The following is a 26,272-nucleotide window of genomic DNA, read 5'->3' as shown; positions in this document are numbered from 1 at the left end:
TCTGGTTCTGTAAGAAAAAAATTAGTAGAAATATACGCTAAAGTAATTCGTGATAAACAAATATATCTAATAGGCTGTTGAATCTGACTAAGGAGATAAACCATCTCCACTGTTTTACTTACCCTGAGGCCACCATAAAGAGGAGTCCAAGATGGAAGAAAAGTTCATGCGTAGGAATTACGGCTCACAGTCTTACTAAACTGAATCTTAATGTCAACCTGGACCAAGCAAAAGAAATAAGTTAGACAAAGCCTCCAAATGTTTTCAGCCTTCAGCCACTCACATAGTCCAAGTGTAGCCCCAGACAGAGTGAGAAAGAGAGATGACATCTCTTTGGTGCCTTAGGCAAATACCTCACCTGCAGATTCTTTAAGCATACAAAAGTGGCTGTTGTATAATATCTTAGTATCTTGCAGTGGTTTGTTATGCAGAAATAAGTGATCAAATATGGATTTTGGTACCAGAAATGAGATGCTGTGATACCAAAACCTAAAACATGTGGCACTGAGTTTCAGAACAGGTAAGAGATTGGAGGCGATAATTAGCCAACACCGGACAAGACTAAAGCTTATTAGTAGAGGACTTAAAGAAAAGTGACGAAAATGGTATTAAAAACTGGAGCACAGGGGAACTTTGCCACAGAGTAGCATAAAAATTGGGAAACCCTTGCCTTAATTCATGTAGAATATAGAAATGTACTTAACGAAGTGTTCAATCTGTCCAAGGACACTTCCAGGAAAAATGTCCAAAGTGTCAGCAGTATTTCTTTTAGTTGGACATCATAAGATACAAATGGAGAAGAGACTAGAAAGGATCTCAGAAATCCAGTATGTCATAATACCCCTAAGCTAGATCCTTAAGCTCTGTAAGGATTTCATGATGTGTATCACAAATCTTTCCAATTAAACCAGAAGGCCTCTAAGAATCATAAGGACATTGGTGCTCAAAGGCCACTCAGGGGGCCAGACAAAGGTCTATTTAGAAGAAGCAATGGACTTGAATTGTCATGTATCTATTAGATAAATTGAATTCATGATATTCCATCTTCCCAATAAGAAAATCATGAGAGACTCTTGAATACTGAGAACAAACTGAGGGCTGATGGGGGTGGAGTGGGGGGAGCTGAAGGCGGGTCATAGGCATGGAGGAGGCCACTTGTTGGGGTGAGCACTGGGTGTTATGTGGAATCCAACTTGACAATAAACTATGAAAGAATAAATAAATAAATAAATAAATAAATAAATAAATAAATAAATAAATAAAAAGAAAACTGCATCCCCATACGGCTTCACCAAGACCTACCTAAAATTTAGGGAAGAAAACACCCATCTTCTCCCAATTCTTCCCAAATGTTGAAAAATCTAATTTTATAATGCCAGTATATCCCTGATGCCAGAGCCAGAAAAAAGATAATATGAAAGAGAAAAATTACAAAATCATCATCATGACCATACAAGCAGAAGTTATAAACAATAAATTACCAAAACAAATCTTGTAACAAATACAAAATATTAGACACCGCCAAATTCGGTTTATTCCTGGACTCCAAGACAAGATTAATATTTAAAAATCAATCAAGGGGCACCTGGGTGTTCAGTGGGTTAAGCATCTGACTTCGGCTCAGGTAATGATCTCACTGTTCATGGGTTTGGGCCCATCATCAGATTCTGTGCTGACAGCTCAGAGGCTGGACTTCGCTTCATATTCTTTGTCTCCCTCTTTCTCTGCCCCTTCCCCACTCTGTCTCTGTCTCTGTCTCTATCTCTCTCTCTCAAATAAATAAACATTTTAAAAACCAACCTTTGAAAATCAATGTCAGTATATTAATTTCCAGTTTCTTCATAACAAATTACCATGAACAGTGACCTAAAACAACACAAGTGTATTATCTGATAGTTTGGGATTTCAGCAGCCCAGAATGGGTCTCCAGAAACTATTCTCAGCATGTGGACAGGTTTGCATTCTTTCTGAAAGTTCTGAAAGAGGAAAATCGATTTCCTGTTCTTTTTCAATTTCGAGAGTCTGCTCACATCTTTTGGATTGGCCTCTTTCCATCCTCAATGCCAGTGATGGCTGCTCAAGTCTTTCTCATTCTGCCTCCCTCTTCCACATTTGAAGGTCCCTTGTTGACTGCATCAGGCCAAGCCAGATATTTCAGGCCTATTTTATATTCATCTGATTAGTAACTTTCATTCCATCTGCAACCCTAATTCCACTTTTCCATGTAATCTAACATATGCAGGTTGAAGGGATTAGGATATGGATATCTTCATGGACTCATTATTCTGCCTCCCAAAGTTAGTCACTCAATTAACAGGACAAACAAAGAAAATTATGATTATCTCAACTGATGCATAAAAAACATCTGATACAATTCAATACCCATTTGTTATTTTTTTAATTTTTAGAAAAACTTAAATAGAGTTGCCTTAATCAACAGCAAATGTCATACAAAAGGATCAAATATTGAAAGCAGTCTTCAGAGATAAAGATAGATGCTATTTATATTATCATGTTGCAAGAGATTCAATGAGGGCAATCAGACAAGAAATGAACTGAAAAGGAATAGAGAGAAAATATGAAACTGTAGTCAATTATTTTCAAGTGGTATAATTCTGTTCATGGAACATAAAAGAAACTACAGAAAAACAATGAGAACTAAATGTCAACTATAGCCATTTCCAAGATATCGGATGAATATACAAAAATCAATTGTACTTATATGTACCAGCAAAACACAATGAGAATTTTTAAGAATACCATTTATAATAGTGATATAACCAAGAAATTAGTAACACATCTTTTGAAAGATGTTCAAAACGTCTATGCAGTAATTATGAAAAATAAACTCTGATGGTAAACCATATAAATGAACAGGAAAATTGAGTCTTATGAAGACACTGTTTTCTCCAAATTAATTTATATATGCAAAGCATTAATTTTGAGTGGCCATTCCAAGCCCAGAAAAACAAAACAAATGAACAGAGATTCCTCCGCAGTGCTAAACAAGTAGAATGATACTTGTAAGTATTATCCCTTTTTTCCCTTTGCTCTTTCTTTCTGGGAATATGGCATTATTTCCTTATCCTTTATCATTTCTTCTTTTCCCTTTTCTAAATTTGAAAATCTTTCTATTCCTATTGTACATGTCTCTGAATGTCTTTTTCATATTCAGTTTATCCATATATCACATTATCCCTTACCCCATTTCAAACTCTGCTAACACTGTTTTCTTTATACAAGTTTTACAGTTAGCAGTATTTATAGAATTCTAAAACTTCTTTCTTGGAAACTTAGAGCCAATTATATTTTGAGACTCTCTGACTCCTTGTCAACATCCATCTGATACAGTGCCATGCTTACCCTGGAAAGCTTAAGAAGTATTCTTCTTAGAAATCCAACTACTCTCACACAAACCCTATCAGTGTGGATCAGCTTATGCTGAGGGATCCAGATTGTTTACTCTGTAGTCTGCCAACTTTTCCCCAAAAGCTGTCTTAGGTGCTGTCAGACATTATGGTACCTTTTCTCTGTCATCACTGTTGATCCTCAGCAAAAGATTAGAGAAAAAATGGAAGACTTCACTAAGAGAAACAACTTTTGATGCAAGAGTAATTCCTAACTATCTGGGAAGCTCCAGAATGAGTCTGTGCAACAGAAAGTCTATGCTGCATCAAGTCCTCAGTATAAAAAAAAATTCGTATTAAATTTAGGGAACAGATGAATATGTTAGAAAATCCCATAAATCAGCCTCATCAGAGTTAATCCTCTACTCTGAGTAGGACTGGGAATTCAATTATGGCTGGGAATATATGAAAACAGTATATCCTTGATACCAAAAGCCAAAGCCTGAAAAGGTACTAGAATAAATTGCAAGATAATGATTATCATGACGATAAGTGCAAAAAGTCCTAAATAATATATTGCCAACTTAAATCTAGTTATAAATAAATAAACACAAGACAGACAAATCGCATTTATTTTAGGAATAGAATATAAGATTAATACAAGAAAATCTTCAGTGTTGGGCATCTAATTAGCAGAGCAAAGAGTAACTTCTTGCCAACAGCTGACTAGTAAATGGGGACCTTAATCATATAACCAAGAGTGACTTAATTCAGCCAAACAACACAAATGAGTTTCAAAGTGGACCTCGGGTTCCTGATGACAGCACAGCCAGCTGACACCTTGATTTCAGCATTGAGAGACTATGAACAGAGAGCACAAAAATGTCATCCTTGACTTCTAACACACAGATCTGAAGATAATAAGGTTTTTTTTTTTTTTAATGGATCAGTTTTTTTATTAGGTTCTTTGTAAGAATTTAGAACACCATTTTGTGAGGATAAATTCCATTTGTGAGAGAAAACACACAGCGGAGGTAGCCCTGAAGCTGAAGAACAGCTTTGGTTTCAGGTAGGATTTGTGAGTCCATAGCTTTCTGATAGACCTTGCACTTCTTCGTAATCTCATTCTTCTCTTTCTCCATGTCCAAGATCTCCCCTCCCTGGTGGCTGAGTTTATGCAGCTTCTTCTGGAAACAAGAATCAGCGGGATTTTCCCACTGCCGGCAGCAACTTTGGTGGAGGTGGCAATGAACAAATTTCTGATGTGTTCTCTGCAGAGGAACTTAATTGAGGACCAGAGATTCAGTCACAAGTAGTAAGCTACTGCTCAGTTGCTTCCAGAAAACCACTCACTTGTCTCTGTGGTGCCCAGTGAGGATGATCAAAATGGTGCCAGGAGTCATGCTGACTCGTAGTTTCCTCACACACCAACTGAAAGGTTTTTTGCTACGGCTCAACAGTTTTTGAAACAAATCTTCAGGGGCGCCTGGGTGGCTTAGTCGGTTAAGAGTCCGACTTTCGCTTAGGTCATGATCTCGCGGTTCGTGGGTTCGAGCCCCGCGTCGGGCTCTGTGCTGACTGCCAGCTCAGAGCCTGGAGCCTGTTTCAGAGTCTGTGACTCCCTCTCTCTCTGACCCTCCCCTGCTCACGCTGTCTCTCTCTCTCTCCTAGAAATAAATAAAACATTTAAAAAAAAAAGAAAGAAAGAAAGAAAGAAAGAAAGAAAGAAAGAAAGAAAGAAAGAAAGAAAGAAACACATCTTCAGTAGGAAAATACCTTGGCATTTTGCAAAGTTTAACCTCATGACAATGGTTGCCACCATTCTTGTCACCACCCACTAGTTTTGTGACAGTAGCAAGAACCTTCTCCTTCTTTTTCTTTTCAACTCTGAATTTAGCTGATGAATATTTCCTCGTGTACACAGCCTTTCTGGAATACACAGTCGATGGGGAATATCCCCCAATTCCTCTGATGAGGACAGGGTTTTGGCAGCAGTGTGGCTTCTCCTTCTTTGCCATTTTAGCCTTGAGGTTACTCTTAACCTTCTCACCAGCATCAGTCTTCTTGGCTTCAGAGTACTTCTCCTTAGTATCCGGTTTCTCAGCTTTTTCACCAGCCATCTTGCCAGATGGGAAAGAGCAATAAAGTTTGTTGTTTTAAGACACAAGGTTTGTAGTAAGTTGTTCCACAGCAATAGGGAAATTCATAGGGCAATGATAGCCAAGATAATCATGGACAACAAAGTTGCAGGAATTTATCAGCTTATATAAAGATTTACTATAAAGCTATGTAATTAAATAAACATTCTGCGTTGTGACAAGGATATGGAAATTGAAAACTAGGAAGACCAGAAGGTTCAAAAAGTTAACAAATATAGGGGTGCCTGTGAGGTTCAGTTATTTAAGCATCTGACTCTTGACTTCGGCTCAGATCGTGATCTCAAGTTCATGAGTTTGAGCCCCACACCAAGCCCTGTGTTGGCAACACAGAGCCTGCTTGGGATCGTCTCTTCTCTCTCTCTCTCTCCCTCCCTCTCTCTCTCTCTCCCCCCCCTCTCTCCCCCCCATGTTTGTTCTATCTCTCTCTCTTCCATAATAAATAAATAAACTTAAAAAAATTCACAAATATAAAGTGATCTAATTTTTAACAAAGCTAGGGAAAGTTGAACTTTTAAATGAATATTGCAAGAAAATTTGGATATATACATAAAAAAGAATACTGACCTCCATACAAAAAAAATATATTTCATGGATAGTCTATCTAAATGTGAAATGTAAAAATAAATGAAATAAAACAAGGAATAAGATAACATAAGGAAATTGCTTCATAGATCAACATAAGCAAATATTTGTTAAATAAGAAACACTAAACATTCATGAGGAAGTAAAAGAAGATATCATTAGGGTATAATAAATCAAAGAAATTTGTTCGTCAAAGTAGGCTTCAGCAAACTTCAGCTCTCAGGCTATTCTCTTGTTTTATGTAAACAAAATTTTTGGAACTTCCTCATATCTTTTCATTCACAGGCTGTGGAGGCTAACTTCGGGGCTGAAATGTAGCTGGTGCACAGGGTACGAGAACACGTGGCTCCAAGGTCTGAAACCGATCAGACTTGGTCACTCACCACTGACAGAATCCAAAGATAGAGAAATGGAGTGGTGAAACAAGAAAGGAATTTATTTCAGTGAGACTGACACCAGAAGACAGAGGAGTTAACATCTCAAAGACTGTCTCCAAAGTCCTAAAAATACTTCCAGATTTATATAAAAGAACTGTGGGACAAAGGTCACTGGGGAGACACGGGTGGACAGTGAGGTCTGGTTGATCATTGTTTTAGGGTCAATCATGTGGAGTCTTGCTGGCTCGGGATAGTCCTTGTTGCTTCAGGGAGTTGCTCTGGTTCCCATCAGGGGATGCTTTGTTCACAAGGTCTTTCGCCTGAATTAAGAGACAAGTTGGAAAGAAGTTCATCAAAGAAAGTAGAGACTGAGGTCAAAATGGAGGTATTGGAAGTCCTCTTTCAACAGCAGCAGAATCCAGTAAGTGGTGACAGAAACATTATGGGCTGCAAGCCTGAAATGTTTACTGATCTGGCCTTTTACGGGAAAAAACTATTGAGCCCTGTTCCACAGCATCATTCAAAGGATCATTCACAAGATGGGAGAAGATAATTAACAATAAATATAAACAACACAAGACTAGCATTTGGACTATAAAACGGTACTAAAAAATCAACTAGAGGGGTGCCTGGGTGGCTCAGTCGGTTCAAGGTCTGACTTCAGCTCTGGTGGTGATCTCCTGGTTTGCCGGGTCAAGCCCCGCATGGGACTCATTGCTGTCAGCCTGTCAGCACAGAGCCCGCTTTCAATCCTCTGTACCTCTCTCTCGGCCCCTCTCCTGCTCATGCTCTCTCTCTCTCTCTCTCTCTCAAAAAGGAAACAATCCATTTTTTAAAAATTGATGAGAAAAAGACAGACGGTCCAATAGAATCGATAGGAAATGCTTAGAATAAAACTTCACACAGAAAAAAAAGGATTTTCAAAACATAAGCATATGAAAAAGTTCTCAAACTTAATTAACAGAGAAAAGCAAAATAAAACTACGAGGTAACACTACACTTTATCAGAAAGACCAAAAATTAAAAGACTGGGAATACCAAGTATTGGCAATGAGGTGGAAATCGAAATTTATGTGGAACTCATCTACACAGTAAACTATAAAATTTAAGCAGTGTAAATAAAGGAGGCTATAATAAATAGAAAAGTATAGCGTATTCATTAATTGGAGGACTCTGTATTGAAAAGAGATCTCCCCAATTCTACACAAATTGATCTGTGCATTCAAGACAACACTAGTCAAAATCTCTGAAGATCGTTTGGTATGTAGCAGATGAGAAGCTATTTCTAAGATTCACATAAAAAAGGCAAAGAACAAAGAAGAGTCAGAATATTTCTAAAGAAAATCGGAGACATAAGACCTGCTCTGATAGCAAGACCTATTATAAAGCCACTGTAATCAAGACAGTGTGGTACTCTACAAGAATAGACAAACAGGAAGTAGAACATACGGTAGACAACAGAAATAGGGAAATTATATATAGATATTTTTACCACAAAGGTGGCAATGCAAAGGAGTGAGAACACTTTTTTTATTGTTTTGTGTTTATTTATTAATTCTGAGGGGGAAGAAAAGCACTGAGGAGGGGCAGAGAGAGAGAATCCCAAACAGGCTCCTCGCTGTCAGTGCAGAGCCGACATAGGGCTCGATCTCACAAACTGTGGGATCATGAACTGAGTCCAAAGCAAGAGTCAGAACCTCCACTGATTGAGTCACCCAGGCACCACTGTTTGTTTGTTGTTTTGTTTGTTTGTTTGTTTTAAATACGTGGTGCTGGGTCAATTGGATAGCCATATGGAATAAAATAAAATTTAACTTCTACATTACTATCACAAAAAAATGAATTTACAAAGATTTTAGATTTAAATGTGATGACAGAGCAGACAAGCTTCTACAAGATAGAATGAAGAATATTACTTGTGATGGAAGAATAGGGCAGAAACAGAAAAGGAAAAGAGAGGGAAGGGGCACCTGGGTGGCTCAGTCGGTTAAGCGTCAGACTTTGGCTCAGGTCATGATCTCACGGTTCATGGGTTTGAGCCCCGTGTCAGGCTCTGTGCTGATAGCTAGCTCAGAGCCTGGAGCCTGCTTCAGACTCTGTGTCTCCCTCTCTCTTTGACCCTCCCCTGCTCATGCTCTCTCTCTCAGAAATAAATTTTAAAAAGAGAGGGGGGGGGAAGTAAGGAGGTAAAACACTGCCAGAAGACAACTGAACTACATTTCATTTGAATTGAAAAGTAACCAGTAGGAAAAAGACATTAAGATATTAAAATAACCTCAGTGTCCAATTGTATTTGTCATTAAAACAAAATAAATTCTCTCTGGAAATGAAAATGCGGCCTCCCAGATACTATATGGCATAATTCATGTAAGAAAATGATGTCAAATAGAGTAAATTATCTACTTCTGTGACACTATCTTATAATTTGCTTTCATTTTGTTCATAATCCCAATGAATAAAAAAGAAATTTGTGCTGTGAATTAATATGTAAAATACAGAATACATACTGTAGCTGGTACTTTCTTTAAAGGAATGTAAACCAATGTGAGTCCCTGTCTTTCTAGCAAAAAAAGGAAACAAACAAATGAAACCTAATTATTGGCCAAAGAAATACAGTGAAAGCATAATATATCATTAAGAAAAGTGCCTGGGTGGCTGAGTCGCTTGGGCGTCCGACACTTGATTTTGGCTCAGGTCTTAATCTTAAGGTTTGTGGGATAGAGTCCCAGGTTGGACTCTGCACTGACAGTGTAAAGCCTGCTTGGGATTACTGTAAGTTTCCAAAATGCAGTCCGAACTGTTATTTTCCTCTGTGATTCTTCCGTTCCACATGTGGAAAAATATAGAGCTTTATAAAGGGAAAAATATCCTCCAATTTTCACGGTGCTAGTGATTATTCTTTATGTGAAAGCAGGTAAACCATTGTCAATGGGAGATATGAGGAACGGGGAGACAATCCATGGATTGAAACGACACATGATAGCTCAGTATGGGTGAATCTGTGCATGTGACTGATTCAAGGTTAGTCACATGCCCAAATATAAACCACTATTTTAAGCTTTCCCTCCCAAAACCAATAAAGAAAAAAATGATAGTGTTTGTAGAGTTTCATAGCAGGTTGCAGAGGTTGACTCCCTATTTGATATCTGTAACAGGGGAAAAACTGTCTAATGCAAAGGGATTTGGGCTTCACGTTCCTGCAGTGTAGCACTGGTGTGAGGATCAATTCCTGTCCAAAAGAATTTGATCCAGACAACTCTGGATAGAAGGCTACAATGAATGAAATTTAAAATAAGAAGTATCCCAGGATATATTAAGTTTCCCTAAAATATACAACAAAGTAAACAGCCTTTCTCTGAAAAAGGAAGGGAATCAAGTTTTCAGCTCTAGTCTGTTTGGTTCAAATTTTTCTTAAATTTATTTGTTTTTGAGAGAGACAGAGACAGCACAAGTGGGGGACGGAGCAGCGGGAGAGGGAGAGGATTCCAAGTAGGCTCTGCACTGTCAGCACAGAGCTCTATGTGGGGCTCGAACTCATGAAACCACTAGATCATGACCTGAGCCAAAATCAAGAGTCAGACACTTAACTGACTGAGCCATTCAGGTGCCCCTCAATTCAAATTTTTGATGAAGATGTCAAGATACTCACCCAGACAGTGAAACAGTGTAAAATAATGTTGGCAAATTTCTTTATAGTGATAGATCACTTTATTTCAAATACAGTCTTTTACCCTTGATCTTAGTCCGTTTGGACTGATACAGCAAAATACCATAGACTTGGTAGCTTATAAACAACAAACACTTATTTTTTACAGCTCTGGAGGCTGTGAACTCCAGGATCAGTATGCCAGCATGGCTGTGTTCTGGTAGAGACCCTCTTCTGGGTTGCAGACCACTGACTTCCTGCTGTGTACTCACATGGTAGACAGAATGAGGTATCTCTCTGGGGTTCCTTCAATAAGATCACTAATTCCATTTATGAGGGCCCTGCCCTAATGGCCTACCATCTCCCAAATACCCGACCTCCTAATACCAACCATCACCTATAATTATGCTTCAACATTATCTTTTGAGGAAGACACAAACATTTAGACCATAGCATCCCATGTGTCATTTATTCACTGTCTCTACTTACATTTCCTTATTTAAAAAATTTACCACTTCCTAAAGTTGGCATAAGATTAAAATAAAATTTTACATGTGAAATGGTTAAATGAATCTATAGTTTACATAGACATTTACATAGACATACAGAAATCAATGCTTATAAATCTATAGATTCTGGGTTATATAATATAAGAAATCGTATCTGGATAGCCAGCTATTCTACGATATATCTATTCTCTATATATATTCTACGATATATCATATCTACGATATATCTATTCTCTAGATAAGATCTCTGCCTCTTAGTAATAAATATGAGTCTCCATGCCCAACATCCAGCTGATGTGATGCCACTGGGTCACCTGTATTCTTTTACTTCCTTGATGATGTGTCTTCAAGAAAAGAACTGGCCAGCTTGGTTAAATTGGTTAAATAATTAAGCAACCAGAAAGAAAAGTACAGTTTCTGCCAGAATTGAACCACCTATTGCCTGGGACCTTTAGCACTCATTTTGAATCCTAGATTATATTACTTAATGCATACACTCCACATTTAGTACTTTAAATTTCCAAAGTGCACACTAACTTCAGTTGTTTCCTGAGATTTCTCCATTCTAAACTGTATAGACTTTTTTAGAAGCTTTATTGAGATCCAATTTATATGCCACAAATGTGCCTGTTTTAAATGTACAGTTTGGTGGGTTTAGTATGTATTGCATGATCCCCTATATATCAAATTTCCAGAACAAGCAAACCTGGAGATAAATACAAACTGATTTTGATGTATTTTTATTTTTAATGCAGTTAAATTTGTTGAGAACAGTATGAAGATGAGTTAGGCAATCAGATGAGATGAAACGTGGGCACACTGTAGCTCCATGAAGCCAAAATTGGAAAGGCCAATGTGTGCATATCATGAGTCCAGCTCCGTGAATTCACCAAATATCCTCCAGTAGTGAGGCAATCCATTCAAATAAATCTGTAAGGCACATTAAAAACAAACAAACAGAAAGAAATAAATATATTGCTGACATTTCCATAGAAGTTTAGCAGAATGTGACTTCCTTATTTACTATTTGCCAGGGGAACGACAACACCCAATGCCACTGAATACACAGGAGTCCAGGGAGTCTAGGGTTAGAATGTCTAGAGCCTAGTACTTGTGAGTCAATCAACTCTTCTCCAAGAGACTACAGTCTATGCAACCCAGACCAGAAGCCTAAGATAAACTGAAAGCTTTAGAATAAGGAAGATCCCAAGATTTAATAAACAACTTTCCAAAATTATGCAACAAGATAGTGATCTTGGGGTGGGGAGGGGAGGCCACATATTCAGCCACATGTAGTCCAATACAGATTCTTGTTCATGTGCCACACTATGCACAGACACTGAAATACTATAAAGCAATATTGGTAAAAGCCTCCTTGGGCTTAGATTGCATGAATACAAAACAGCTCTTGGCCATGGACACCATGTGCCCAAAACAGTGACACACTATCTCTTTACATCCATTTCTACCTCTTCAAAATTTACTACTTCAAGAAGCTGATATGAGACCAACCTTATATTTAAGATGTGAAATATTTACTATGGTGCCTGGAATAATTGCAGATAAACAAATATTTGTAATAAATCAGTATGGTGGTAGGAAGGGAAGTGATAAGCCAACCTGCAAGGCAGACCAGAATCTTGACCTTCGAGAGAATTAAATATTCCCAATATACCCTCAAAGACCCTCAAAAATTTTTTCCCTGAGGAATACCCACCATAAAGTTAATTTCCATTTCTGAGGAAATTCTCCCACAAACAGGTGCATGGCCAACGATGGTACTTTTTTGGCATCTGCAGTACAACTTTTATGAAAGATGAAATTAGACAGATTCATGCTAAAGGAAAAAGTAAGTCAAGTGGTAGCCAAGAAGTATTACTCTGTGGTCCCTCTACTTTCTGTCTTGTTGCTATGGAAAACCAAATGAAAGTAAAAAGCAAAAAGAACAGAAGGCATTTCTCATGCCTTCTGCACCTCGACATAGTTCACTGTGGAAGTGTGGGACCTAGACAATCCAGGAGCCACATAAAGATATCCCTTCAAAATGTGGACATTAGCTAGTGTAGCAGTGTGAGTGTCAGCTGCAGTGAAGACGTCTACATGGGTTGCTGAAATTAATATGAAAAGCTCACAGTGAAACTTTTGATACTTTTCATGGAACAGAAATTAGTCTCACACTTTCTCGAGCTTACATCTCCCCAAAAGTATTCCTCTCTCTTTCATCTCTGCCATCATAGCTGCAACCTGACCCACCAACACCCTTCCATAATACACTGTATAAAAAATATATGACAGTGACATCAGAGAGGAATTCTAGAGGGGAAGAAAACAAAGATTAAAAACGTATGTCTTAGATCAAGTATTGGTATCTCCTTCCTTTTGGTGCCATATGTATCTCACAAGATTCTAAAACAATTGTGAGATGGAGGCAAGATGGCGGAAAAGTAGGGAGCATCATACTTTGCCTGCACTCATCTCTCAAACAGAGAAGGCCTGAAGTCGTAGGACACTGAGCCACAGGAGTCTGGGAAGAGAAAGAGACAGAGGACACTGGGAAGGAAACCTCCTAAGTGTGTGAGTGCGAACTGGGGAAGATACAAGCGGGACGGGACCCAGAGACATGGAGGGAGGGGAGGGAACCAGCTTGCGTGCAGCTGCGGTGAGTGAGAAACCGGCGAGTGGTGGCGAGCTGCCGCGAGTCCAGGGGAAAGGAAAGAAAAGCGGAGATTGCTCATAGAACCGTCCTTGGAGAAGAGAAAAAAACCTCCGCTTGGAAAGACAGTGTTTTTTTTTACCTCTGGCTGGGGTGCTGACTCTAAACTAGGAGCCCTGGTCCCAGAAGGCGCCAGGAAAAACCCAACCGCTGTGCGCCCGGCACCATCCATGGCGGCGGCGGCCCAGTGAACCCGCAGCAACGCCTGCGGAGGCGGTCCCGGCGCTGCGCCGGGTGAAGTGGCAGTGGCGCNGGTTGCAGCGGGGTGAGGCGACATGGACTCTGCGGACCTAAAGTTGCTACGTTCCCCAAATGCACTCGGGTCATATTGCTGCTTGACCCCGGCAGATCTGAGGCTGTGACACTTCCCCCACCATCCACTCAACCCCCCNTCTTTGTCTATCAGTTTTCTTCTCTCTTCCTTTTCTTCTTTTTGACTTTTTCATGTATTTTTATTTTCTATCATTCGCCTTCCCTCTTCCGTCTTTTCTCAGTACTTTTTAGCTTTCCCTCTCGGTTAGCGTGATTGTTGGATTTGTCTGTGCGTTTGTGTCCCTCTGTTCCCTGTGTNAAAGAATTGAGATCATACCATGCACACTTTCAGATCATAATGCTTTGAAACTTGAAATCAATCACAGGACGAAGTCTGGAAAACCTGAAAAAACATGGAGGTTAAAGAACACCCTACTAAAGAATGAATGGGCCAATCAGGCAATTAGAGAAGAAATTTAAAAATATATGTGCTGGAGGCCAAGCCGGCTCCGGCAGATCCAGGGATCCCTGAAGGATGGAAGGTGTCGGCGAGAGAGAGAGTGAGAGAGGCTTGTTGCTGCTTTACCCAAGAAGACTCTGACTGTCCAGGGCCTATCCTTTCTGAAAGTGTTCTTTGAATGGTATCTCTTGGTCTCTCTTGTTGAGACCTTGGTTATTTTATTTTCCTACTCGTAGTGGTATTTGGGACTCTCCACCATGTGTAGTTTGGCTTGTTTCGTGAGGCAGCCCTTCCTCATTTAAAAACCAGGGCTGGAACTGCAGCACCAAATGGAAGCCACAGGTGTTCTCCTCAAAGGCACAGGAACCCGCAGACAGATCTAGGGCTCCTGTGAGCTGCAGGGCTGCGGGCACAGAACGAGTTGCAGTTGGGACTCGGCCTGGGAGTGTCTGCACCAACTCGGGGCGCCCTGGGGGACTGGGTGAAAGAGAGGGGAATGCGTGGGGGAGGGGCGCAAGAGGGATGCACTACTACACCCTCCCTGCCCGCGCGCTTCCCAAGTGTGGCCCCGCATGCACCCGCAGGACCACCCCAGGCTTCAGAGAAGGGAAGGGCTGTCAGAGAGGATCCCGAGGTGCCCTCGGCTAGCCCAGCTCAGGACCGCAAGCCGGCGGCCAGAGCTCCACAATATGTAAATAATTCTTATGAATCAATAGGAAAAAATATATACATCTATGTAGATAATGAGAAAGACATTTGAGCAGATAAATCACACCAAAAAAAAAAAAAAGGATATCCAAATGGGCTGCAAACATATGGAATGGTGTTCAACCTCATTAGTAATCAGGAAAATCACCTTCCCAAAGTAATGAAACAAATGAGTGGATCAAAGCTCAAAAACAAGGGTTCACTCAACTTTGAACTTTGACCTGGAAGAATGATGTGCACTCTTAGACACTGAGGTCCTGTGAAGAAGGCAGAAGGGGGAAAATGGAGAAGTACAAGCAGAGAGAAGCAATGTCCAGAAGTTCATGTGAAACACATTTCATGAGAATCTACAAGTGATGATGCTTTGCAGCACCCTTTGGTTTCTCAATATGTTGGTTGTTAGATATTAAAAAAAAAAAAGATCATCTCTGAAAATGAACACAACGGTCTCACAATAAATTCCATGCTATAATTAGAGTAGATTAAAGCTGTGTGAAATTGAAGATTTAATTTTTCTTACTATTCTTCCTATAATTTACTTTAAATTTTTTCTTTTACCTTCCCTACATATAAGAAAGTTATTTTAAAGGCTGAAGATGTAAAATTATAAAATTGTACAGATGGAGAACAAATCAGTGATTACCATGACTTACGGATGGTGGGACAAGAGGAGGGGATGTGAATAAAAAGGAGTAGACAGAGATCTTTGTGGTGAGGGAAATGTACAGCAGCTTAATTGTGGTCATTGTTAATGAATCTACTCCTGTGATAAAATGTCACAGAGCTCTACACACACCTTGTGTTAGTGTCCATTTCCTAGTTTTGATATTGTGGTATTGTTCTGTAAGTTGCAACCATGGGAAGAAAGTGGGTAAAAAGTATATGGGATCTCTCTGTACCGTCTCTGCAACTTCCTGTGAATCTATAATCATTTGTAATACTGATTCAACAACATGCAGAAGAATAAAACTAGATTTTCTCACACCATACACAAAAATAAACTCAAAATGGATAAAGGACCTGAATGTGAAACAAGAAACTATCAAAATCCTAGAGAAGAAAGCANGACGAATAGATCAAGAAGATGTGGTTTATCTATACAATGGAATACTACATGGCAATGAGAATGAATGAATTTTGGCCATTTATAACAAGATGGATGGAACTTGAGGGTGTTATGCTGAGTAAAATAAGTCAGGTAGGCAGAGAAAGACAGATACCATATGTTTTCACTTATAAGTGGAACAGGAGAAATTTAATGGAGGACCATGGGGGAGAAGAAGGGGAAAAGATAGTGGGGGAGGAGGAAAAGTTAGTTGGGGAGAAGGAGGGAAGGAAACCATGAGAGACTCTTGAATACTGAGAAACAAACTGAGGACTGATGGATGTGGGGGGGAGGGGGGAGATGGGCATGAAGGAGAGCACTTTTTGGGATGAGCACTGGGTGTTATATGGAAACCAACTTGACAATAAACTATGAAAGAAAGAAAAAAATTGCCTGGCACTGCATTAAGTTGGGTTATACTGCCATCTGTTGCTCATGTAATACTGTTGTGCCCAAACAGACCCTGCATCCAAACATAACAGAAGAGGGAAGAGGAAGAGGAANCAAATAGGTGATTTGATTAAAGCACAGGGACAGGACCCGTGGGCAGAAAGAGCTGCACTGGGGTTGTGACGAGTGACTGGTTTCACACTATGAAGTTGCGGGAGGGAAAGGCAAAAGGGAGGTTTCCAAAAGGACTTTCATCTGCTAAAGAGGACTCAGAAGATACAGAGGCCTTGCTATTGTCAAGCTAAGGTTGTTTTTCCCTCTAGTAAGGCATTAGCAGGAAGACAGTAGGGAGTCCCTGGAGGAATGTTGTACCCTGTGTAACATGGGTTGTATCTGTGTAACAATGGGCTGCAGGTTATAAGAAAATTTTACTTTATTTATTTACCATTTCCTTCTTGCCTTTGTTCCTCACATCACTATGGAGGGGAGCGCGGTATTAGGGCTTCAGGAAACTGAGTTTATGGGTTTCTGGAGGTTAGGCTATTGAAGACTGCCTTTTCCCGTGATTTACTCAGACATTTGTAAACTGATGGAGACTCGTGGCCTGCATGACTGTGATCTCTAGCAGTTAACCCTTGGTCTGTCCCTTTCCTTTGTCCTCGGGCAGCCAGGGGTGCCTGAGGAATAGCACACATATCCCACCTGGGGGTGTGTTTTTGGGGCTGTTAGCTCTTACTTTGGCCTCAGCTTACCTTTGCCTCCTTCATCATAACCACAGAGGAAAACATTTCCTATTCAGGTAACCAATGGGACATTCCCTGCTTTCAAAACTGAAGCTTTGGGGAGATAGGTGGTTTGTTGAGTCTGGAGCCAATGGACAAGAAAGACTTCTTAAAGTTATCTATGGTGCACAAAGACCAATTTAATTTTATTAAACACAGGGACAGGACCCATGGACAGGAAGAGCTGCACTGGGGCTGGGTGGGGGGTGGGGGGAGGGTGGTGTGTGTGACCATTTTATTGAATCCAGGAGATAAAGCCAAGAGGGTTTTCAAAGAGACTTTCACATGGTAAAGATTTACTGGAGGCTTAGCCATTGTCAAGCTAAATTTGTTTTTCCCTCCAGGAGGGCATTAACATTAAGACAGTAAAGGATTCCTGGATGTTAGGCCTTTTTCTGGTAAACTGGTGGGGACTCTCATCAGTTTAACCATTTGTTTTTTTCCTTTCCTATTTTTGGGTAGCCTGGCGTGTCCGAGGAATACATGTGGGGGATGGGGAGAGAGTGTTGTTAGCCATCACTTGGCCCTCAGCTTGCCCCACCCTCCCTCATCAATAATAACACAATTCTCCAAAGAAAAATAATGGGAAATTATATTAAATACTGCTTTAATTGGAAGAACTGCTCATGGGGTAGAGCCCCTACCTAAGGAATGTGGTGAAAACCTTAAGAAAAGGGAGGGCAACCTGGCTATGTGCGTGTAGATGACATTCCCCATGACTCTGTGACACAGACTACCCAATCAGACTGTATGTCTGCATGTTAGCATGTATGGGAGACAAAGAAGTAGAAATTGTATAAGAGACTACACCCCGCTACACTCAGGGCTGTTCTTCAGGGACGAACCCACTGAGCTCGTGCCAGCACAAATAAAGTTGTTTCCTAGAAAGAAAAGCCTCAGTGTCATGACTCTGTGCAAACCTCCGTCCTATTACACTCCATGGGGGCTCGCCTGGGAGGTAGAGACAGTGGTTCACCTCCCTCGTTGCAGGGGTACGAACCTCAGGGCACCGGGAGAGGTGACCTCGCCTGGCAGCAGCAGGCCACTTGATCTGTAGGAGACTAGTCCCCCCTCCTGCGCCAGGTTGAGGGCTCGGATCCACAGAGGAACCCGGTGAGGCCCAGGAACCAGCTCCGGGAGTACCTCTAGTCAGACAGGTAAGAACCCGGTTCATTTTGGTAAACCTGTCCTCATGAGGCAGAAGGGGAGCCTGACCACCTCCCAGAATTGCCTGAGTAGTTCCATAAGGAATAAGGAATGAAGCTGCAACTCCAAGCCACTGGGCGCTGGCTGTGGGCTGGAATCGCTGTGTGAGTGTGTGTGAATGAGACTGACAGTGAAAAGGTTCTGACTTGACCAAGGCCAAAGCGACTGTTGAGCCCCAATCCGCGGTTCCATGGTGACCTCAAATGGCTTAAGGTGGCATCAGAATTCCTCAGGAGGTTTACCTGGGTCAGGAAGTGATATTGAACAGGGAAATGTGTAGAGGCGCCTGAAACATCTCCAAGGGGAGAGCAGCCAGAAACGGACAAAGTCAAGTGCACATCCTCTCCACATTAGCACCTCCCTAACCCCTTTTTTTCCTCTTTGGTGTATGAAAGTTGTCTGTTAGGGGGAGGAAATGGGTGGAAAGCAGAGTAAACCAGCTCCCCTAGAACATGTGTTGAGGAGTTTCAAAAAAGGGATATTCAGGAGACTTTAGTGTGAAATTAACTCCTGGGAAGCCAGGGACATTCTGTGAAATTAATTGGCCATTGTTCAGGGTAGGCTGGCCCTCCGAGGGCTCACTTGATAAGGAACTAGTTGGCGAGTGTTCAGGCCACCCTGACCAATTTCCTTACATAGACTGTTGGCAAGACTTGGCCCTAACCCAGCCGCCCTGGCTAAGAGTTTGCACTGAAGAGAACAGTAAAGTTTTGAAGGCTCGTGTCACAGCTTCCTCTAAATGCCGGCCAGAAACTGAAAAATCCATACGGTCAGGAGAGCCTGAGGAAACTCCACTTCCATATGCCCCACTGTACCCTTCACTGCCACCTGCGCCTCCAGCTTCCAAAAACCCCACCGGAGCCTGCCCCCTAGTCCTGAGGCCTCGCCACCTGTAGCAACCAGCCTCTCTGGGTGTGACCGGCTGGCCCAGACCACCGGTCCTAACCCCATACACCCCTCCCAGAAGGTGACTAGAAGTTAAGGCCAGCAGAGACAGTTCCTCCCTGGAGCAACACTGGGGAGCCCTACAGACACCACTGAGGGAAACTAAGGGTACCGTCTATTATGATCAGGAAACCCAGATGCGAGGAGGCCAGTGTGTTTTTGTGTACCAACCGTTCATCACCACGGATCTCCTAAACTGGAAACGCCATACTCCCTCCTACGTGGAGAAGCCCCAGGCTATGACTGAACTAACGCAGTCCATAATTCAAACCCATAAACCTACCTGGACGGACTGCCGCCAACTCCTCCTGACCCTCTTTGACACGGAGGAACAGCACCAAATTCCCCGGGTGGCCCTAGAATGGTTAGAGGAGAAAGCCTCATCTGGGACGCTGGACACCCAGGCTTGTACTCAGGCTCACTTCCCTGGGAGCACCCCAAATGGAACCCAAATGAATCAGTTGTAGATGGAGGGCTCACAAGGACTGAATGGTATCAAGAAGCCCATCTAAATGACAGGAAGGAAGGCAGAAAAAAAGGGCATAAATCTGAGTAAAATGTCAGAAGTACTCCAGGGATCCAGAGAGAGCCTGAGCCAGTTCTACGAGAGACTATGTGAGGCATGTATCTCTACACCCGTTTAGATGCAGAGGAGCCAGTTAACCAGTGGATGGTCAACGCGGCTTTCGGAATGCTCCCAAAATGGTGCCCTGTGGGGACAGGGCAGGGACAAAAAGGGGAACGGCAGGGAGAAGGGTCTCCCCCGGGACCATAGTTAGGATGGAACCAGTGTGCTCAGTGTCATCAGAAGGGCCACGGGAAAAATGAGTGCCCCCCACAGCCGGATAATTCTCAGCAGAGCCCCAAGCATGAAGAAAGAGGCCATGTGGTCCAGGCCCGGCACCAACTAGCATCACGACCTCATCAGGCTCCTGAAGATGATTTTGTGGGGCTAACTGCCATGGAGGACCATGGGAAGGGTCAGGAGAGACCAGGGTATATTTTGTTAGGCCACCAAGAGCCTGTGGTCTGAATAAATGTGAAGGGCCTACCTGTCAACTTTATTTTTTTTTTTAATGTTTTTTTTTTATTTCTAGGAGAGAGAGACAGCGTGAGCAGGGGAGGGTCAGAGAGAGAGGGAGTCACAGACTGAAACAGGCTCCAGGCTCCGAGCTGGCAGTCAGCACAGAGCCCGACGCGGGGCTCGAACCCACAAACCGCGAGATCATGACCTAAGCGAAAGTTGGAAAGTCGGACGCTTAACCGACTAAGCCACCCAGGTGCCCCCCTACCTGTCAACTTTAGATACTGGGGCAGAACACTCGGTGGTGACCCAAACCGTGGACCCCCTCGCACAGACACAAGCCATCCTTGTGGGGGCCATGGGCAGTCAGACATGCTGTCCCTTCCTACTGCCTCAGCAATGCAACTAGGGTGGCCATGAAGTCATCCATGAATTCGTGTACCTCCCTGACTGCCCTGTGGCTTTAATGGGCCATGACCTATTAGGAAAACTGTAGGCCCGGATAACTTTCAACTCTCAGGGACAAGCTGCCCTGACCCTACGGAAACCCAGAAACTGAGCAGTGAAATAGATCCTTAAGATTCAAACTGCTGCCTATAGACCCAGCTTCCAGTTTGGTAGGTAACTTGTTCTAGAATGGGTAGCGTGTGCCAGCGCTCCTCCCACTGAATGAATGCCTTCTGGGACTGGTGCCTGCTGTGTCCTCCAAATACTGTCCTACTCCCTCAATTTTTATTATTTCTTAAGTGTTTATTTATTTTTGTGAGAGAGAGCAGTGGAGAGGGGGAGCAGAAGGAGGGAGACAGAGGATTCCAAGCAGACTTCGTGCAGTGAGCACAGAACCCAATGGGAGGCTCAGGTTCACTAACCTCGAGATCATGATCTGAGCCAAAACCAAGCGTAGGCCACTTAACTGACTGAGCCACCCAGGATCCTCTTTATTATTTTAATTCCATGAGACCGTGAGTCTTTCATGAAAAAAATCTCTTATTTGGAAATTCTTCACATGATATAGGTAAGGATGAATTAAAAGCAGAATGTCAACTTTTCAACCTCAAAACTCCATGAACGAACGTTTAAGCCCTGCTTCAAGTACTTATCAGACACATCTACCTTCACACACCAACTGGGATTGTTTGTCTTTTTCTGTCACCAATCAAGCCCTAATAATGAATGCGAAGGGTATGAATACCACAAGAGAATGAAAAAGAAACACTTTGTGGAGTATTAGAAAAAGGTGTTTTGTTCTCACTCATCAAACTTCAAACCAACAGGCCTTACAAGAATTATTTAAGATGCTGCCTTATAGTCTGTGAAATTCAAAATTTTAAACAAGCTTGTTGAAATTATTACCATGGACAGAAAAGTATTTTCAATTGTTGAAGAAGAATTATGGAAACTTTCCCAAGCTTAATCCTACATACAAAGTTCTTTCCAGAAAATATGTCCCTGAATTCTATTTTACTAGTGCTGGTCAATGTTCTGCTTCAGTCAGTCTCTTGTGCATCAGACACTTGGACACTAGGTAGATCCGTGTTAAACTCCTCTTGCTCTCCTTTGTGTGCTTTCAGAGAGATTTCTTGGTCTCACCCAGCTCTGATGAGGATGACTGAAAAAATATTTATAAACTGTAAAAGCAATAAGGAAGCTCATGCAACTGTAAACATCATGTGTGGTTCGTGCCCTTCAGTTGTTTGTTCAGAAAGTAATATGGCACAGTGTAATTAACAAAATTACTGGCCGAAAACAGGATGAAAATAAACCAGTTTCACGCTTTCCTCTGCCTGTCACAGGAGATCCTATAAAAGTTCATTCTCATATAATTATGTTCAAACAAAATGAAACAAGAGCTATTTACATGTTTTTAAGAGGACAAGGATTAGGGATGCCTGGTTGGCTCAGTCAGTCAAGCATCTGACTTGGGCTTAGGTCATGATCTCATGGTTCATGGGTTCGAGCCCCACTTTGGGCCTTGTGCTAACAAAACAGAGACTGCTTTGGATTCTCTGTCTCCCTCTCTCTCAGCCCCTCTGCCACTTGTGCTTGCATTCACTCTCTTGCTCAAAAAAATAAATAAGCATTTAAAAAGATTTAAAAATAAATAAAATAAAAGGACAGGGACTCACTCTAAAGATGTGGGAATGGTAAAGGGCAGAGGAAGAGTATATGATGAATCCAGTATTTGGATATGTGTGTTTTGAAATGTCTTACAAATGTAGCATGGTAAACATCCAAACAAGTTTATGTGAAGCTCATGAACTCCACTCACTGATTGTGGATCTGTCTTGTGAGCAGCACATAACGTAACTGCTTCCTCTTCCATGGGGAAGTCTAGCAAATAACAGCAGACACAGTTTACCCAGAAGTGTCGGGGTAATAGACAGCATAGATAGCATCCCTCTCAGATAAGAGAAATAGACTAAATCCTGGCAGGGTAGTACTCAAGGATCAGGCACACAGTAGACTGGCGTCGCCTCTAACACCAGATTGGGTTGGGAAGTAGAGCTGTCATCTCAATAAAGTGAGCTGGTCTCAGAGCAAGAAATATTAGAGCTCAGGAGAGGCCTTTTTCACCTTTGGATCCCGAGAGCACAGAGCAGAGGTCATGATGATTTCATAAAGAACTACAGGTGGAAAAGCAAGGAAGAAATGGAAGATGTTTAGAAATTAGGGAGAAAGAACTAAGGAAAGTTAACTGAAACTTGAAAATAAGACAAAAAGATTACTCCATACCCTTTCAAAAGACTATTAGCTGATTGTCTAACAGGTCCACCTAAGTATCATCTGATTCTCTAGGGAATAGAGCCCTGTCTGGCTTATTATTCATTATTGAGTAGAGCCCAGACTCTGTAAAGTTAGATATTACTTTGGAGAAGATTGGCAACTGGTCCTTGATTTTCTGTGCCAAAGAAAAGATAACCCCCAAGGTTGAGGCCTGTAGGACATTAACCAGTTTTGTATCTAATTTTGCAATCTGACTCCACGATTTTTTCTTTAATTTAATGAATATGCTAGTCTCTCCTATCTTGCCGGTTCCCTCATTAATAAATTAAGTATATCTTTTATATATTTTCATACTACATTGTATGAGAGTCAAGTGTATTTCTTCCCCCCTCCCCCATCCTCATTAAGTTTTTGAAAAGTAGAGTTTGATGGGAGTGAAGAAGGAAAAAAGAGGAAAGGGGATTTTCTTCTTGTATTACCTCCAATAAAGAGTAACCCTGGCACTTTCCTTCCCTTTCATTCCCTTTCTTCTCCTAGCTGTCCCTCCTCCCTCTGCAGGCTCTCTCTAGTAAATCTACCAGACAAACTGAAGGGTAAAATACAAAAGGCACATTCTGCCCTCACACTACAGAGCTCTCTAATCCCTGGATTTTCCCAACAATCACAACCCAGTCCCCAAGGCACACTCTATTTTGGAGCATATTTGAAAGGGACACAGGCCCTGGTCTGTGGTCTTTTCTGGGGTGAAACCAGAAAAGCAGCCTCAGCCTGAAGACAGGCCCTAGAGAGAAACGTCAAGGACTCAGTCCAAAACCAGACCCCTCACCCCTCAAACTACACTGGTCACAAAGTCGAAGTCTCTGCAATAGCTGTCGGATGCGACAGGCAAGGACACACAACTGAGTCTCAACAGACAAAAGTTGCCAACGCACAGTCTGATGAGGGCTGAAGAGAAGTCCCAGGGTAATAGGAAACCCAGTAGGATTTAGTCTTTGGATCAAAAGTAAGATCTTGCCCTGTTCTGCTTCAAGGAGCTGAGAGACGCACAGAAGGCACAGTGACTGTCCAGCCTTAGAAATCTGAATATGTGATCAAATGCCATATGCAGATGCCATAGGAACAGAATGCTCCTGCTCTTTGCAATACAAGTGACTCCTGTCCTTCACTATTAACATTGAATAACAACTTCAATATGGCCTCTTCAGGGGAGTCTCTGATGGCTCCCAAACTAAAACACCCCTCAACTTGCAGTCAGGTAACTTGATTCTAGTCCCATCATAATATTTATCACTACCTGACATTTTCTTGACTCTTTGTTTCTTTGCTCTTTGTTAGTCTGGTTTTCTGCCTCGTCTCTCAGTCAATATGATCTAAGGTGACACAAGGTTACTTTGTTCAACAATATTGCATAGGACTTCAAAGAGTGACAAGCACTTCATAAGCTCCTGAGAGATGTGAGTTAAGAAGGCATCAATGAATGCAATAGAAATTCATAGAATAAGCATATATCAAACATAGAGGACTTTTCTTAGCATATCAGGGAGGGAATATACTCTGACAAGTAAGGACAACCAATAAGGATGACATCTTGGAAAGCAGAACCTCAGGTTTTTTGGTGAGTTATGATATAAAATACACAAGGATGAGATAGGGAGATAGGAATCCCATAAACAAAATTAACCAAGACAGAATTCCAATGGTGTTTAGCTACAAAGATACTTTGTCTCCAATCTCCTTAATCAAAGAAATCTGGATATATGCAGTTACACAAAAAGCAACAGATGTACAGGGAAATACATGAGTTCTGCGCACACAAGTGAAGCCTAGTCCTTATGCGGCTATACCTCAACACCTCAAAAGTACTTCCTGTAATGAAAAGCCCGGGAAGTTCTTTCCAGAGCCTCCGTGTGTCCTCATCCATTATTTTGCTGTCAGGAAAGGGCTCTGATAAGCATGAATTCTCCCCCCCATTGGCTTTTCCTAATCAATGAAAGGAACTTCCACACCTTCCCTATTTCTCCTTCACTTCCCAATCCAGGCTCATCCCACTCACTGCTTTCTATCAGTGCCTACTATTGCCCCATGGTCCTCCATCCAAGTTTGAATGGCTGCTCTGTGCTGGAATGCCCAGAGCAAACCAGCTCTCCTGTGAAGCTAAACGTTCAGAGTGACAGTTCCCAAATTTATCACTTTTTTTCTCTTTCTAGGAATATTTCATTGTTACTCCTGTATTTATTTCTTTTTCCATTCCTTCCATTTTCTGAAGCTCTTCTTGGTTCTGTCTACACTTCTTTCCCATCCAAATATCTTTGTCGTATTCCATTCATCTGTAGCTCCCATCATCCTTTGATCCCATTCGAATGTCACTACTGAACTGCCTTTATTTTACTTAAATGTTGCTGGCTGTGCAAAATTATAGGCATCCAAAATGCCCTTCCTGGAAATCTGAAAACAATGCCACTTTGAGAGTGTCCTGCCTGACATCCTAGGGAACCCCCTTTCTGAATATCGTGGCAGGTACACACTGGAACACTTAAAGGAGCCTCCTTTTTCCTCCTCTTCACCTCCCTCAATCCTCACACTTACTCCTTCAATCTTTGATCATCCCACTACCCTCCTGGCCATCTGACAACACTCATTTTACTACAGTTTCCTTCCTGTTACCTTAGGGCAGCATCATTCTGAATAAGGTGCCAAGCTGACCTTCAAAATCTGTCAAGCCTTCTTCTTCCTGCTCACCTCCCTCTACCCTAACATTTAAATTCTCAGATTTGGATCATCACACCTAATGGATGTTGACTTTGCACATTGACAACTATTTGTTCAAAAACCTTCTCAAGATCTTGGACACTGAGATAAATTTTATCTGTCACTATTGTTCATCTATTTGGCACCATTGTCAAAAGAAAAGGAAGGAAGGAAGGAAGGAAGGAAGGAAGGAAAGAAAGAAAGAAGGAAGGAAGGAAGGAAGGAAGGAAGGAAAGAAGGAAGGAAGGAAGGAAAGAAAGAAAGAAAGAAAGAAAGAAAGAAAGAAAGAAAGAAAGAAAGAAGGAAAGAAAGAAAAAGACTTACAGCCTTTGCTGAGAAAAACAGATCTCAGGGTGATAATAATTCATACCAAAACCTCAAGAACACAGCCTTTAACAGCTGGAAGTCTGCACTGCATCAAGGCTTAAGTCAAGAATAATTTTTGTGTTTGTATAGGCAACCAACAGACTTTGGAAACCCACATGAATTGGATCATAAGAGTTCATCATTTACCCTGTGTAGGACATAATGTCCCTGATGTAGCACTCTGGTGAGGAATGTAAAATTTGAAACCTATTATGATGGACAATTTTCA

At 41.6% G+C, this 26,272-nt stretch overlaps 1 pseudogene; it reads right to left on the bottom strand.

Moving 5' to 3' along the window:
* Positions 1–4,324: 4,324 nt before the first annotated feature.
* LOC144222928 (large ribosomal subunit protein eL6-like) lies at positions 4,325–5,467 on the bottom strand (annotated as a pseudogene).
* Positions 5,468–26,272: the final 20,805 nt, after the last annotated feature.

This window comes from Crocuta crocuta, unplaced genomic scaffold, assembly GCF_008692635.1.
Source record: "Crocuta crocuta isolate KB4526 unplaced genomic scaffold, BGI_CrCroc_1.0 scaffold30, whole genome shotgun sequence".
Lineage (NCBI taxonomy): Eukaryota > Metazoa > Chordata > Mammalia > Carnivora > Hyaenidae > Crocuta > Crocuta crocuta.
Note: the sequence above shows the minus strand (reverse complement) of the source record. Positions and strands in the feature narration are given on the sequence as shown.